Source organism: Hydra vulgaris, chromosome 03 (genome assembly GCF_038396675.1).
Source record: "Hydra vulgaris chromosome 03, alternate assembly HydraT2T_AEP".
Classification (NCBI taxonomy): Eukaryota; Metazoa; Cnidaria; class Hydrozoa; order Anthoathecata; family Hydridae; genus Hydra; species Hydra vulgaris.
This window is the reverse complement of record NC_088922.1, coordinates 4,097,166-4,111,149: the sequence shown is the minus strand read 5'-3', so window position 1 is coordinate 4,111,149 and position 13,984 is coordinate 4,097,166. Positions and strand designations below refer to the sequence as shown.

At 27.0% G+C, this 13,984-nt stretch overlaps 1 protein-coding gene across 1 annotated transcript in view; it reads left to right on the top strand.

Annotated features, from left to right (window-relative positions):
- The first annotated feature begins 10,925 nt into the window (after positions 1-10,925).
- Positions 10,926-13,984, top strand: part of LOC136077879 (uncharacterized) — a 29,729-nt gene continuing 26,670 nt past the window's right edge. Inside the window, exon 1 of the mRNA XM_065792102.1 lies at positions 10,926-11,117. The gene's annotated coding sequence lies outside the window, so the exon portion shown is untranslated. The remainder of the gene's footprint in view (positions 11,118-13,984) is intronic.

The window sequence follows — 13,984 nt, the reverse complement described above, 5'->3', positions numbered from 1 at the left end:
CATAGCTGATTTGGAAACTCCGTAAAACCTGTTTTCAAAACCTTTTATCATAATTAAGTGTGAACGTAAACAATATATAAACGCTACAAAACCCTTGAAGTCTCTAATGCTTTAACTGAAGACTTACAGGAGCTGGTCATTGTGTCCAAGGGGTGAAGGTGACACTTTAGTTCATTTAATGATTTCTGCCAAGCATGGTTTAACTTTGTGATTATTGCATGGTTTGTTGCAACTCTATCACTCATTGTATTTGTTAATAATAGTGCTTCTTACGTCAGTATATTTGAGCTGATAGAAATCACTATATAACTTAGCAAGATTATCAATAGACTTTGAAATATTACTCTGATAGTCATAAACTGTACCTTCAGGAATTTTATCAATAGCTACAACCATACATACTGATTCGGTTGTCAAGTGTACAGCATTTACATGAACACCCTCCTGGGTTATTGCATCAAAACCAAGTGTCAGATCTTTTGTTGTAAAATCTCAGCAGCCTGTAAGTCTCAAAGCGCACCAAGCTCGCGCATCATTTTTTCTACAGTTGTACGATGTGGAATTTGACTAAATCGATAGCCAGTATGTTCCCCAATTTTACGGAGCAGAGATGGCACACTTTGTGTAGTAACTTGGCACACAAGCATGTTATATATAAGTCTCCTAATATCTGCTGAGTAGCATTTTTCATTTTTGGTGGTTTGTGTTACTTGCTGAATTTCCTCCAACTCTTCCTGTAAAATCAGTATGTCATTTTGCAGTACAAGAATTGCATAATCTTTTTCAGCAAGTTGTTGGCTTAACATTACCTTTTGATAAGAAAACTTGCTTTGCGTGAATGTCAACTGTTATTTCAAACAAAAAATTTGATTTTGAAGTTTTTGTAACTGTAAATTTAAAAACTTTTCTTTTAATTTTTTCTAAGTTGAAAAATTGTCTTTTCCTTACGAGTAATAACTTGATTTAGATATTTAAATCTCTATGGTCTAGCCTTTACCTTATCTCTTAAACCTTTAATACTTTCTTTATGCTTTCTCTTCTTAATTGCCATTTCGTTTACCAACATGGTTAATTTCTTTCTTATGACCTTTTTTCTGGGACTCAACTGGTCAGCTCTCAAACTAGACAGTGGCTCATGAGAAGAGGTTTTTAGAGTAGGGCGAGATAAATGAGGTAAGTGATCACTATTTGATACAGATGAAACAATGATTTGTTGAGAAGAAAATGAAGAACACGTCGCAATGTCAAATGAGGTTGCGATTGATTGTGATGTTTGTGTCACAGCAGATGTTGTTATTTGGTATGCAAAGAGCATATTGCAGATGTCAACAAATGGTTTCGAATTTCGTGAAAAATGGTTTACAAAGACTTTTGATGTTCTAACTAGTTGCAGAGTCCGACTTATACAAATTTTGATGTTAAAATACTTACCGATTAGTTCTACAGTTACTTCATATGAATCGTTGTTGGTTGCAAATGTATGCAGTACATGTCCATTTCTACAGTCAATATTTAAATGAGCTGGTATTGGAAAATTACAAACTAAATAAGTTTTAGCTTTACTATAAAATAGATTTGTTTTCTTGTGAGGTCCCATGATGCACTAAATTAAATTCAACAATAATAATACTACTATTTAATTGGGTCGGCTATAAATCATAATTAAATAATTTAAAAAATCACCATTAATCTATAAACATTTTTTAAATATATGTTTAATTTTTATATATCATATATAGCTAAGCTATAATAGCTTAAGGTGACTATGTGGTAAATTATGGGTATGGAAATAAACTGAGAAAATGCTGTTTTTGTTTTTAATGATTTTTATGCAGAACCATCATAAAAAAGTGTCATATAATTTTAATTTCAGCATTTTAAATTTTATTTTGCAGAATTTTGCCTTTAAACTAATTTTGGTGTGTGAAAAGAGTTAGCAATCAAAAAAAAAAATTATTATATAACCACCTTAATTGATTATAATTGTTAGTTTTTGTGTAAATAATTTAACAATTATAAAAAAAGAAAACCCAAATATTCTTAGTAGTAAAAGGCTCTTAAAAAAAAAAGTTTCTATAAGAGTTCTAATAAAATATATCATTATTATGAATAAAAAAACGGACGTGGAAATACATACCTCCACTTTGCGGATTAATAGGGTATGAGGTCAGTAATATTTTTTAATGAAATTTGGCAGGCACATAGAAAATAGATCTATACAGTTGACTGAAAATTTCAAATATATACCAACATTCCTTCAATATTAATGCACCTCCGGAACAGAAACGAAATTTTAAAACCGAATAAAAATCACTGGTAACTGTAAAAAAACAACAGAATTTATAACAAAAAGTAACAGTAACAGTAGCAGAAACAGTTTAATAAAGTATAACAGTAACACTAAAAGAGGTGGAAATGGAACCTCTACTAGGTCGAAAAAAACAGTATGTGGTCATGAATTTTTTTTAATGAAATTTGGCAGGCACATAGAAAATTGATTTATACAGTTGACTGAAAAATTTCAAATATGTACCAACATGCCTTCAATATCAATGCAGTTCCAGAACAGAAACGAAATTTTAAATAGCAATAAAAAAACTGAAAAATTTATTATACGTAAAAAAAAACCATAATTTATTCAAGATATATCATTCTACTTTTTTAATAAAGCCTAAGCTGATATAAAATTCTAAAAAAAAATACAAATAAATACATCTTTACCACACCGACTTCGAGCACGCTGTGAAAAAAAAGGTCAAAGTTTTTGTCTTTAAAATCGGTGCCGTAAAAACCCAAATACGCACGTACCTACAAGTAGAGTAAACATGACTTATTTTATTAAAAAAGGTATTAAATATTAGAGGTGTCATTTTATTATCAATTTTATACATAAAATTATGTATCTGATAAGTGTTTAGTTGATAAACATTAAGTATATTTAGTTTATTAAATAAACCTTTTGAGAGCGTTAAACTGTTTACGTTTGAAATAATTCGTATAGCATGTTTTTGTCTACTGAGTAGTTTTTTTATCTTGGTTGCGTTGGTGCTGCACCAAGCAATGTTTCCATAGTTAAGGTAGCTGTGAATAAAGAAAAGTATATGTTTTTTAAACAGTTTTGGTCTAAAAACCTTTTAGCTTTATATAATTAGTCAATTTTTTTTATATTTTGTTTTCTATTAAACTTATGTGTTCACGCCATAAAAGATTTTCATCTAGAAATACTCCTAAGAACGCGTACGAGTGCTCTTTTTTATAATAGAGTTATCAATACAAAGGTAAGGAAGTTTTAATGGAATAGTTTTTTTTCGTGGAGTCTATGAAAAAGAGTGTATTTGGTTTTAACTATATTTAAGGATAGTTTATTCGACTTGAACCAGAAGTCGATGTTACTATTAGAGTAAAACAAGTTTGTGTCATCGGCGAACAAAATTGAAGTTAAAATATTAGAAAACCTATGTAAGTCGTTTATATAATCAAGAAAGAGTAGTGGTCCAAGTATTGATCCTTGAGGAACACCGCATGTGACTGTCGTATATTTTGATTTTCCTTCGTTATACGATATATATATTGTTTTCTATTTTTCAGTAACTTTTAAACCAACCAATGTTTGAGTTTGTTATGCCATAACGTTTTAGTTTAGCTAGAAGAATGTTATGATCAACTGTGTCAAACGCTTTGCTGAGATCTATAAAAACTCCAACTGTATATTTTTTTTCATCAAACGCTTTAAGCATGTCATGAATAAGGTGAATAATAGCATGGTTTTTTGTAAAGAATGTTATTACTATTTAGAAAGGAATAAAGTCTATTGTACATTATTCTTTCTAGTATTTTTGAGAAACAAGGAAGAATTGAGATCGGCCTATAGTTTACAACGTTTGAAACATCACCAGATTAGAGAATTGGTACAACTTTTGCAATTTTGAGTTTTTCAGGACAAACGCCTTGTTTAAAGATAGATTAAAAATGTGCAATAGTGGAATAGTTATATATTTTATTGATTTTATAATGACGCAACTATTAATATTATCATATCCTAATTTTTTTTTAACAAAAAGATTGCATCCAACAGTTCTCTTTCCGTAAGTTCATTGTTGTCCATTACATTGGTATTATTAGAATTTAAAAAAGATTCGATCTTTACTTTTTTGTTTTCTATTTTTGATGCTAAGTTAAAACCTACATTAACAAAGTACTGGTTAAATTGTTCTGCAATTAAATATTTATCTGTAATAAGTTCATTATTTAATTTAAGATTGATTGGAAGGCTTATACGATCAAGATTTATTTTTAAATTACTTCTTTAATTATGTTCCAGATCTTTTGCGTTTCATTTTTATTTTTACTTAACTGTTCAGAATAATAGCGTTTAAACAAATCCATTTGAACCAACGCATGAGTTCAAGAAACTAAGCATTGCCCATCTTCATTGCAATCTTTTTACGGTAAACCTACATAAAATTTTAGTAAGATGTTGTAATTGTATTAAATACTGTGATAAATTTTTTTTGTGGTAAATAACACAAAAATATTTTATTGGTTGAATTAAACGAATTTAAAAATGAAAGATTATTAATTGGTTATTTCCATTGCACAAGTAATATTTGAAGACCACTGGGTAAAAAGGGCACTTGTCACATTTTCTAATTATTAGAGTTACATCTTCTACTAAATAAACATAAGCCTGAAGGTTAGCAAAATAGTAAAATTCAACCCAAAAAAGGCCTATGTAATGCTACAGAAATACCCAAAGAAAAGGCATACAGAGGAAACTTTCAGACTTTTAAAAACAAAATTTCATTTATCTTAAAAGTGGAAATGTGTGACATGTGCCTTTTTTAAAATTTAGTTAGAATAAATATTTTTTTAAATATGCTATCAACTTGAAACTATGATAAACGAATATATCATTAAAAGATATTACAAGAATGTTTAATAATTATACACGCAGTGAAGTGTACCCCCATTGGGACGTCACGTTAAGTTTAACTAATGGTAAAAAGTAGGAGAATGTTGGCTCTCTTGCGCAAATATTTTTGGAGTAATATAGTTCTTTATGTTCAATGAAAATCTCCATGGAAGAGAGCCAATAAACTTCTACTTCTGGTTAGTATTTAAATTCTGAATGACGTCCTTTATGGACCCCATATATATATATACATATATATATATATATATATATATATATATATATATATATATATATATATATATATATATATATATATATATATATATATATATATATATATATATATATATATATATATATATATATATATATATATATATATATATATATATATAAAATAAATACAAATCTAAAATTGACTGATGATCAAATCGATGAATAGGTAAAAGAAATTAGCTCATTAAATGATATCTCTGAAGTGTTAAATATGAAAGACAAAAGCCAAAATGCTGATCTTAAAATACCAAATAAGCAGTTGATAAAATATGAAAGTATGAACGTTCTGATATGAGGCAAAAAATTATGTTATTTATTTCATAAAAATGTTATGAAATTATTTCATTAAGTAAAGTAAAAGATATTTAGTTCATAAACATTGAGAGAATTCCCTTGAGTAACGGCTTGGGACTTTCGTACCTATCTGCTCCCAAAACTAATTAACTTGCTTGCTTTTGTTTATTATAAATATTTTTATGGAAAATTAATGATTACTTGCCCAAGCAATATTACAATAGTTAATGTAACTATGTATAAGCAAATAGTTTACATTATTTAAATATTCATCAAATTTTCTGAATTATATTAATAGAATATTCCAAGAATTTGAAAAATTCCAAGTAAAAACTCTATTTAATTTAGTATTGTTAATTGTTAGTTCAGGTAATTTAAGTGAAAGGTTCTCGAATTTAGACGGTTTAGTAAACAAAGTTATTTCTTTTTGTCAGTATTCAATCAAAGTTTTTTTGCGATAAATAAGATATGTTAGCTCTGTTTACAAAATGAAAAATATTTTTTAAATCTAAACCTGAAAAGAAAACATTAGTGCCCTGTGCAAAAACGATATTGTTGAGTGTTTTGAAGAAAAAAAAATATTGTTCGCATAAATTAAGAACCAAAAAGATCCAAGTATTGATCCCTGTGGAACACCGCAACTTATTGTTTCAAACCGTGCACATGTTAAATCATTTACTCCTTGTTTGCAATTTTCTGGATAACATTGCGGCCATTTTAAGTTAGAGTGAATTATTCCGTAATTGCGTTGTTTGCAGAGTAGAATCTTGTTGTTGAGAGTACCAGATGGCTTTAACAGATCAAAGAAAATTCCCTGTATATAACAACTGTTTTCAAAACCATTTAAAATTTGGTTGGCAAAATTAATTATTGCATGTTCAATGGAGTGATTTTTTCGAAAACCAAACTGTTTATGACAAAGAACGTTATTTCTTTCAAGGTAATTGTACAGTCTGTTATACATAATACACTTAGGGATTTTGGAAAATTATCAAAGTATGGATATTGGTCTGTAGTTTGATTTTATCGAGTCATCACTGCTTTTATGTATCGGAATTATTTTTGCTAATTTTAATTAGTAAGGAAAGATGCCATTTTAAAAAGAATGATTAAAAATTGTAAAAAGAGGTTTCTCAATAATATCAGAAACCAATTTTACAACATTAGGGTTAATTCCATCCACGCTTACACTATATTTTGTTTTTAATATATTATGACTCTATAAATTCATCATGATTCAGCATCAAACACATCATGACTAAAGAACCAAAGTTTACACTTTCATGTGCTTCATGTGCCAACTGTTATGTGGCTTGGTTTCATCTAATGATCTATTTGCTATTAAATCTTCCTATACTATAATGAAGATTAATAGCAAAGTGGGCAAGCTTTACTTAAGAGCTTTGAAAGATATACCTTGTATTTAACTTTTCACTTAGTAGCGCTGGCTTTAGGAAGTGATGATTTATGTACTGAACGAAAGAAACGTATCTTGAAAATGCTTCTGTTGAAGTATGATGTACCAGAGAGGTTTGGTTGTTCAAAACTAAAAGCTTTTATTTCTGAATGCAAAGAACTAGCTGAACTTATGAGAATAGTTATTTGATTTTTAAATATTTAGATAGCGCATTTGCTTCAGAAACAAAGGATCCGTGGTTCAAACCCCACCTCTGGGCAATTTTTGCGACATCGGTTAGGAAGGTGGCGCGAACTTCCAACTAAATGATCATCCGCGGTGCTCTGTAATAAGACCGTAAGGACCTCTTAGGGCACCTAAACAAAATTAAAAAAAAAGAGATAGCTGTAAGAAAGACATTGAAAGTAAGGTTAATTAGAAAAATTCTGTGGAATTGACCCTTAAAGCTTTTGGTTCAGAGCCAGAATTTTGCGCTTGTATAAATTGTAAAAATAAATTCCGAAACAAAAGGGCTACTCTTAAAATTTTAATGAACTACTAGTTATCTTGTTTTCTGCTATTTGTGGAAGCTAAAGTGTCAATTTAAAGTACACAAAAGCTTTTATTTATAACGGAGATGTACATGAATGCTTCTTTATTTTATAACAGAGAACAAATATAATATTTTTAATTATACTCACGTAGGCTATGACAAAAAAAATGATGATGAATGCAGCTATCTGTATGCCCATGCCTGTTTTTATTCATCTTTTTTATTATGCAAACTTTTTTTGGTAATTTTATTATCTTATTATATGAACAACGAAAAGTGTATTAAAAAACATAAACATAAGAAAATTGAAATTCTACCAAAAAAAGTCGTGTCAAAAAATCACATCATAACATCTGTTGTATCATAATTGATTGATGCAGTAGATACATATATATTATTCACCAGAAATTTTAAACTACCTAACAAGAAGAGTCTCATAAACGTGAGTGCTAAGCTTATATTTAACCGCCGTATATAGCCCACATTAAAAATTCTTTTCGGGTAACTTTTACACAAAGTAATAATAATTTCAAAGGTTTTCATTTGAAAAAATGACAGATTTTTTCATTAATTTATTTTTTTATATAAGCTGCCTCAGAGAAGACTCATTAAAAAGTATTAGAACTAAAAAGAAGATATTAAAAACTGCTAGAACTACTAGAGGAGACTCACTAAAAACTACTAGACACTAAAAACTAATAGAACTGAAAATATGAAGTCAGAAAACATTAGTTGTTAAAACCTTGTTTTGAATTTAATTCAATTATTATCAGCTTCTGAATCTTCGATAAAGAATACGGTGTCCACCATTTTTTAAAAATACGGTGGCAACCATATTTTAAAATTACGGTGGCAACCATTTTTAAAATTACGGTGACAACCATTTTTTTAAACCACGGTGGCAACCATTTCTAAAGTACAATTAAAGTCAAAAAGTAAAAAATATGAAAATTGAAAAAGTAAAAAAAATAAATTTGAGAGGTTTGGCTAGCACCAGTAATAATGCTAAAATAATTGCATAAGTGATACCGGACGAAGAGTTAAAAAGCAGGAAAAAAAAAATGCAAAAACCAGCAGCAACCAAAGCGGCGGTTATCATAGACGAGTATCTCTTTTTCAGTGATCAAGCAGTAACTTACAAGAATTGTTTAGAAAAACACCTAAAATTAGATAATCGCAGCAAATATAAAATAAAAGATAAAAGCAGACGATTATTGCATATATTTAAAATTCAATAAAAGATAAAAGCAGACGATCGTTGCATATATTAAAAATTAAATAAAAAATGAAAACAGACGATTTTTGCATATATTAAAAATTAAATATAAGATAAAAGCAGACGATCATTGCATACATTAAAAATTAAATATAAGATATAACGTCAGGGGGAAAACCTTTCAAAGATTTATTTTCAAGACTAAAGAAAGAAAAAACAATATCAAAGTTGCTGAAACATACTTTAAATAAAAGCATGTAGAACGGAAGATTTATCATAAAATATTGCACCTGTTGTCAAATTTTAGAAAAAAAATAATATAAATAAGAAAAAAAATAATATATAAAAAAAAAAAAAAAAATGGTAACGCTATATCTAAGGAAAAAAAGTAAAAACAACTGCCTATTCCTAGCAAAGATTGCAGTTAATCAGAATAATATTTTAATCTAATTTTATTGCTGATTTTGAGCTGATTTTTTCTCTACTTATAGTAGAAAGAAGTATCTATGCAATTAGCAGACATTTTTTGCTAACAATCTTTCTGTCAGGTGATAGACGTGTTTAATTTTAGAAATCATTTTTAGCACTAAAACGATAAACGTTTTTTAAAATTTCTTCTGTTTAAATAATATTTAGAAAAAGCTGTCTGCTGATTGTATACATATTTATAAGTAGAACACTTTCCGATTTTTGAGGAGGTTCAAAAACCGTTCATAAACCGTTCTTAAAAAGGTTTATAAATATATAATATTAAACAAACAATAGTAATACAAAAAACATCATAATATAAAAAGTGTATATTATTATTAGTTTTTAAACATGGTAATCATCCTCATACATATTCTTTCTACTAAACTTCATTAGTTTTTTATCTTTGCAGTCTCTTTCTTTTGTAATGTCGTTTTATACTTTTCATACATGCTAATTTTTTTCTTCTTCCATTAATTGCAACCAAAAATGGTAAGTTGTCCTAGTATCATATAAATCTTAAATAACAGAATAAAATTACAATATGAGCTTAAATCTTATAATTGTCCGTTTATTTTTACTTGTGCAGATAAACATCTTACCAAGTTGATTTACAACAAAGAACTCAAAATTTTTTCAAATATAAAGTTTTGAAACACGACTTTAGAGAGACTAGAAAGCACTTACGCAACTGAAAAAAAAAAGTATAAAAAGGGGACCAGAATGAACTTTATGGACAGCTTTCCCGTAAGCAGGGACGTTGCTCGGTAAAAAAAAACACGTTTATAATCAAAAATGACATTTATTTTATAAAGTAAGGGGATTTTTCAATAAGGTTTACACCATTTAATTCCTCGATATTTTTATTCTCAAATCAGCCGGGAAAAAAAAGTTTCCAAAAATTTTATAATTTTGAAAGGTTTGTCCACTTAAAGAGTTAAGATTCCTTAACATTTTTACAAAATTATAACTACCTGATTCTCTATTTATCAACTCAGTTTATTATTATTGTTAGTTAGGAACCCCAATATTTTTCTAGAATTATTTTATGAATTACAAAGTGAGAATAGCTTAGGGCGCCATACTTTTTTTTGAGTGCAATATAGATTTTTTCAAGGGCGCCACATTTTCAGTGTTTTGGTTGTTTAAGCTTCGTATGTCTTGAAATAAATATAACCCTATTCAAATCTCTACAGTAACAACAAATTCAATTAAAAATTAACATTTTAGATTCTAGTATATTTTATCTAAAAACCATATTAGACAGGTTGCGTGGAAACAAAATTTTATATAAATCTAGTAAGAAGTCATACTAAACTAATAATAAAATTTATAAATATTTATTTAATAACACAACAGAGTAAATTGTAAAAAAAAAAAGTTCGCACTTATTGATTATCATTCCTAATTTTAAATCATTTATTAATTCCTTCTTATTCGTCGTTTTTAACATTTCTAAATTTAGATATTATCAAGAAATTAGGCTAAAATTATAGTTAATAATAATTTAATATCAGATTCATAAGCTCTTTAATTTTAATTTAATTTTTTTAGAAAAGCCAATTAACTTCAGATTTACTTGGATATAGTTTGTAAAATTTTTACTTGTGAAAAATGTCTTTTTAAAATTTGTTGAATATAAATAACTACAATGTAAATTTTTAAGCATTTTTATAAATTATGGCAAATTAGTTTTCAATAAACATTTCCATAGCGTTGTCAATAGAAAAATGTTTTTAAGTTACATTTTGATTTGAACAGTCATAAGAACTTTTAAATTCTAAAGCTTTTTTTACTCCTTCTTATCAGTCTTGATTTCTTCTTGGGCTTTTTGATCAATCGATATAGTAATAAGAAAGATTTTTATGATAAGTTAAGAAGACGTAAAAGATGTGACCGAGAACATATAAGAAATATATCAACTGTGGGATCAAAAATATCAAACGTTAGTGAAACTAAAAAAAAATTTGAGCACCCTATTGTAGCCGCAGATATCGAGGTATTTATTTCTTATCTTATTATATTAGATTCTGTTTTAGTATACTATATGCAAGTAATATATATATATATATATATATATATATACATATAATATATGTATAATATATAATATATGTATAATATAATATATGTATAATATATGTATAATATATAAAGAAAGTATGTTTACAGAATGGTTAAAACCTGTTATGAATAAACAGGTTAACTATGTACAAATGACACTTTCTGTTTAGCAGCTATTTTTTACACATATTGCGTATCTTTTTAACCTATTCTTTTGATATATATATGTATATATATATATATATATATATATATATATATATATATATATATATATATATATATATATATATACATATATTTATATATATATATATATATATATATATATATATATATTTATACATATATATGTATATATATATATATATATATATAAATATATGTATATATATATATATATATATATATATATATATATATATATATATATATATATATATATATATATATATATATATATATATGTATATGTATATATATATATATATATATATATATATATATATATATATATATACATATATATATATATATATATATATACATATATATATATATCAAAAGAATAGGTTAAAAAGATACGAAATATGTGTAAAAAATAGCTGCTAAACAGAAAGTGTCATTTGTACATAGTTAACCTGTTTATTCATAACAGGTTTTAACCATTCTGTAAACATACTTTCTTTAAGTTTTAGCTCAAATTTGTTAGATGGCGAATCTAACACAGGAAAACACTCATCGTTTACTTATAATTTTAGAAATGATAAGCGTTTTTCTGTGTTAAATTCGGCATCTAACAAATTTGAGACAAAACTTAAAAAATGTATGTTTATAGAATGGTTAAAACCTAGTATGAATAAACAGGTTAACCAGGTAAGTGTACGATAAATTGCTACGAGTCTGCTAATCGTTTAAAATGTTACGAGTCAAATTAATTGTTACTAGTCTTCTATTTATTCAAAATGCCCTGTAAAATCACATCACTTAACAATTCTATGCATAATGCCATCTATATATATATATATATATATATATATATATATATATATATATATATATATATATATATATATATATATATATATATATATATTAAAATTTATCGATGAATATAAGTCTAGTTAAGAATAGTACAAAAAATACTTCATCAACTTGTTGCTCTCACGTTTGGGGCAGGGGGGGCGAAAATTTTGGGGCTTTTTTGTTCCCAGCCTCCAATCGTCGCAATTTTTTGCAAACCCTCATTATTTGACATAAGTATAAACATATAAATGTTTGGAGTTTGCTCCATGTCTGGAAGTTACCTATCTCGAACACCAAAAAATTCGTTCTACGCCTCTGATATATATATATATATATATATATATATATATATATATATATATATATATATATATATATATATATATATATATATATATATATATATATATATATATATATATATATATATATATATATACATACATACTTATCACTAAAAACAAGACAAATAATCTGCATTTTTCTCAGTAGGAGTAAAATGTTGGTTTAAAAATAATGCATAAAAAGCCAATGAAATAAATACTTGTAAAATTGGGTTAGGCTTAATTGAAAATTGTTTAAGTTATTACTTCAAATTTGAAGTAACTATTAATTGAAGTCAATTTTAATTGACAGTTAACTGTCAATTAAAATGTCAAGTATATGATGCAGCGGCTAATTTTAATATGGATCAAAAAACCTCAATTTCTTAGGTCTTTGAGTTTCAGGACATGATTTCAGGAGCATATTCTAATATTAAATGTTGTACTTAAACAGTTAACAACTTTGAAAACCGGCTTTTAGTTTTATAAGGATAAAAGTCATGGAAACTGTTTAAACACAAGTCGGATCATCATTCTACTAAGATAATGAATTGCTTTACAAGCATAGTTTCGCAAACTTTGTAATTTAATTATTTGTGTTTTATGTTAATTAGCCCATGCTATTTTTTTTTCCGCTTCCGCTTTTACAGTGACAAGACGTGTATTTGCGTACGATTTTATCTACGAAATTATTATAAGAAAAAAAAGTTCAATCAAGTTAAAGCAAATAATAATAGTAAATGTTCAGTCAACTGAGTTTAATACTTATAAAGCCGAGCAAGATAAAATAATTGGAGCATTAAACAAGACAATCGATGAGCTAAAAAATTGCAATTCTCTGTTGTTAGAAAGAATTAAAGCTTTAGAAAATGTTAAGTCTTCAAGCGCACCAACCTCAACATCTTGGGCAAACGTTGTTAGTGGCAGTGCACCATTAAAAAAGTCAGTTGAGCAATTGCATATTATGAATGCTGTTGCTGCCGAAACAAAAGAAAGGGAGAAAAGGGAAAACAACGTAATAATTTTTGGCATAACTGCATCAAAAGTTTTGGATACTACAAGTGCTAAAGAGGAAGATAAAAAATAAATCCTAGACATGTTTAGTTCAATCAACTCAAATATTGAAACTTAACAAATTATAAAGCTTAAGTCTAAATCTGAAAAAGAGCCACCGTCCTTAATAATAAAAAAGAACGAAATTCTATTTTAAAAGCTGCGAAAATCTTAAAAAGTTCAAGCAGGTTTAGCAATGTATTTATCAACCCTGACTTAACTGAAGCCGAAAGTATAATGCCAAATTATTAAGAGATGAGTGCATACAAACTAAATTTAGAAAATGCGCAACCTTTGGTTTATTATTGTGGAATTCGTAACGACAGAGTTGTTAAAATCGTCATGTAGCAATTAATTTTAAATAACAGGAAATCAAATCTGAACTGTTACGAATCATTAA